This window comes from Lepidochelys kempii, chromosome 16 (assembly GCF_965140285.1).
Source record: "Lepidochelys kempii isolate rLepKem1 chromosome 16, rLepKem1.hap1, whole genome shotgun sequence".
Classification (NCBI taxonomy): Eukaryota; Metazoa; Chordata; order Testudines; family Cheloniidae; genus Lepidochelys; species Lepidochelys kempii.
This window is the reverse complement of record NC_136395.1, coordinates 26,928,923-26,932,925: the sequence shown is the minus strand read 5'-3', so window position 1 is coordinate 26,932,925 and position 4,003 is coordinate 26,928,923.

The following is a 4,003-nucleotide window of genomic DNA, read 5'->3' as shown; positions in this document are numbered from 1 at the left end:
GTGAGCACGAGCTCACATTGAAAAAGCCATTGGCAGTTGCTGCAGAGAGGCCAGGGGTGGAATGAGTCCTGGACATGGGCCTCTCCCTGGGGAAGATACATCCAGGTCAGAGCACAGGGATTCTGCCTGGGGCTGCGTGTATGTAGCTGGCATTCACACGGCCTGGGATGTACTGAACCCACCCCGTGAACAGAAGGGTCAGCCCCAGAGAGCCCATCTCTGATCAGTGCTGCTGCCATTGGCGGCATGGCTAGTGGGAGGGGCACAGCCAGGTGGCAGCTGTACCAGGAACAAGCAAAAGCAACACAATAACCCAGAACAGTCCTGTCAATGGACCCAGTTGCTTCTCAGGGTTATAATTCCAAGGGTAACTCACAACTGCAGTAAACGTTTCCTGAGCAGCGCTGCTCAAAGGCCGTGCTGCCGAGGACTCTTCGTTTGCTGATACTTACTTGCTTTTCAAAGAGCTTCGCCATGTTTGTCAAACCCACCAGCTGGCAGGAGCTTAATTAAAGTTAGTAGAGATTGGGAGAGTGCAAAGTAATGGAGCACAAAACTCGGAGATCCATGGAGCTTGTGGAAAGCTGCCCAGGTATAAATCCAGCCCTGGGGCATAGGTGGGCTCTGCTATGGGGAAAGCTGTGCCACACGGCAATTGCAGTGTAGGCACAAGACCAGCAGTGTCTGCATCAGGCCTGAGCTGAGATGCTCCCTTGGCATGTTAGAGTTGGGCAGGTTTGTGGGGGTTGGAGCATTTTCTCTTACCAACAATAGAAAGAGAGAAGCTGTCACAAAATCTCCTGGCTGGAGAAGTTTCCCCAGCCAGCTGTGTGAACATCCCTAAGAGCTGCAGGTAAATCTCACCTTGCCCCAGCCAGTATCTTGCACTGTTGACTTTAGACAGTCCAGACTCCAGCTACTGGCAATTGCACGAAGACAAGGGAGCTCCCTTGAGCTGCCCCCAAGCTGCCCCTTGAGCTGCCCCCAAGGGACAGGCTGAGGCTGATCCAGCATTTCTCTGCTTAGAAGAAGGGACCAATTGTCTTGCTGGGAACAGGGACATCGGATGGACTTTGCTTCTAGCAGCTTGTGCGCTGCATAGGGATTTACCAAACCTACTCCCAGTGGCAGCTGTTACATATTGGGACAGGGGGGAAGGAGTCCCAGCAAGTCTACTGCTGACCTCCAGACTTGGCGCAGAGGGCGTGGGGCATAGATTCAAGTGGTGCCAACAAATGAAGGTCCAGGCAACCCATGTTCCGAATAGCTTGTGAATCACATGGATCAGGGCAGACCTGCACATGCTCCATGATGACTAGCCTATACCCCTTCTAAGAGCCCTCTGTTAAGGCTTTGCATGGCTCTGATAGACTATTGTCCTCAGGACACCAACTGACACGCTAGCCATTCTCAAAATGTTGGCCTCAATTCTGGGAAGCGAGATAGGCCAGCCAGGAGCTTGAGTAGTAACAACTGCTGTCAGCGTGAGCGGCTGGCAGGCCGAGTTTAACCAGAAGGGAGCTGGCAGAGTAGATGGTGTGAGTCCTGCATATTTCAGGAGGCATCAGTACAGGCCCCCAAGAGAGGAGTAAATAAGGGACAAGAGAGAGAGAAAAATAGATCAATGTGATGGCTGATGCTGCAGGCTCTGACTTGGAAACATGTTCCCAGCACGGGTGAAATACCTGGTGCCCTGCCTGTTCCAGCAGGACACACAGACTGAGGGAACTTTTCCCATTCCCCCCTTCTCCAGGTGGGGAGACCAAATCCACAGCTTTGGCTACAAGCTAAGGGAGTGTCTGAGGCCCCAGTTAGTGACACAGTAACAAAGCAGAGCTTCCCCCTGGCTCCCAAATGACCCACTGTCTCACCCAGTTTCTTGTAGGCATGTTTGTTCTCCAAACTTAGCTCCAAACAGTGAAAACACAGGTCCACAACTCACCCAGGGACAGCTCCCAGGGTTTCCCCCCTTTAGTTCTCAGTTGCCTTTTGCCTCCCATCCCAGCAGGGGACCCAGGTAGTCCTAGCTCTCCAGGGGGGCTCCCTATTCCCAGGGAGCAGGCTCTGAACGCCCCATAGCCACGTTCTCGGCCCTTTCCCATACCGGCTGTCAGCCTGACTCACCCAAACAGCTCCTCGCTGGGTCTCTCTTTGTCCCATTAATGCCCCAGGTGCAGCCCCACCCCTTTCGTTAGCCCCACTGGGAGTGCCTGTTGTGGCACAGGGGAGCTGGACCTACCCCAGTCACAGGGGCAGGCAGAAGGGCTCCCCCACCACCCTGGGGAGGCTGTTCCATCCCTGGCGGCCAGAGGTTCTCCCCTGATATTCAGTCGTCATTTCCCTTTTCTCTTTCCGGCCCGGGATCCCTCATTAGACCGCCTTGTATAAGCCAAAGCAATTGCTGGCTCTCTCCTTGCTGCTGACCCCGTCAGGTCTCTGTCAGCTGGGAGCCTGCCCGTCACGGCAAGGCTACAGGTGCCCAGATGGTTGTGTGCTGGTTTCAGAGGACTGACTCGCTCTCCCCACACCCACATTTCCCATGAAAAGCTGGGACGTCGGCTCCAGCTGTGCACAGAGACATTGTTCCCTGCCGTGTCAAAGGGGCTTCATCTGGCCCCCTCCCACCTCTCCCTGAATCCGGCTGGGGATCTTGCCTTTGATCTGAGCCCCGGCTGCGCTGCCAGACTTGTGCAAATGAGCCCTAGCTGCACAGTCAGCGCAGCCGGTGTCCTGCTGGCACGAGACTCTCCCTGCCACTCTCTTGGGAGATCTTCTCTATCTGGAGGAGGGAGGGCAGGAAAAGCCTGTCGCTGTCACGGCCTAGTCTGGCTTCATCCCGTAACCTGGGAGGTGCTCACTAGCACTGCACGCCCTGCCCTCAGCACAGATCCTGCCTCTCACCAGCTCTCCTCAGGCCAGGCCCACTCGGATCAGAACTGAGCCTGGCATGCTGGGACGGAAGCCTGAGTCTGCCATGCTGAAGGTGAGGGCAGACGCAGGCATTGAGCCCAAACTCTGGCCTCACTCTGATCTGGATCCAAACACCCCCTTTACGAGAGATTCGACCCCTCACTGCAAGGCCAGGCTTGGCAAGTGCCTTTCGGCTGCACCCTCGCTACCAAGAGGATGTGAGAGTTTGTCTTGGCAGCTGCACCCCCTCTGTTGAGGAAAGCCAGGGCTGTGTTCATCAGGCAGGATGCGGCTAATCTCCTGTACAGCCTTTGCAGCTCTAGACACTTCTCAGTGTCCCAGAGCTGACAAGCCCTTCCCCCGAGAGCCAGCGCTCCCAGACCTGGCCACGCTGGCTGAGCTGTGTTGGGCCTGGAGAGAGGCTTTTGCAAAACGTTCACAAGCAGCCGCTCATCTTGGGTGCTTCCATTTTCATGGGGGCCATATTTAAACCCTGGGGATGAGATCCTCAGCCCTTCACTGGCCCTTTCATGCTGGGTAAAAGAGCTGCAGTGGCATAAAGGGGCCCTAAAATATCAGCTCTGTTGAGGGAGCATTTCCCTGGATCAGGGGCTGCAGAAGAAGGCAGCTGTAGGATGGCATTACAAGGACGCCCATGCAAGCCCTGGTGTAGGGGCTGTGCTAGGAGTAGGAGGGCTGTGCTGGGGTGGGGGCACAGACCAGCCCTATGGAGATTCCTGGCAATGATGAAGTCCACAGGCATCTGTGTTACTCCAGGGACCTAAGTTGGAGCAACTCAGGGTCAGCTGGGCACAATGATGGCTTAAAGCCATGGTAGCCTCCTGCAGCACCTCTAATGCATTCGCATCAGCAATGATATCCTGTTGCTCTGGGACCAGTACTGAGATTCTTAGCACTGGGAGAGTAGCCAGTAGCTTTCACGCCCTCTGCTTACCAGGTGGTCTGTTTCTGTTTCCATGTCTCTAAGTGCTTTGTGAGGTATGTGAGGCTCAGGAACTCTTTTCATGATCTTTTCCCTTTGGAGCCCAAGAGTGGGAGTAGCAAAAAGAGAAGGGAGGTGTTATAACAAAAC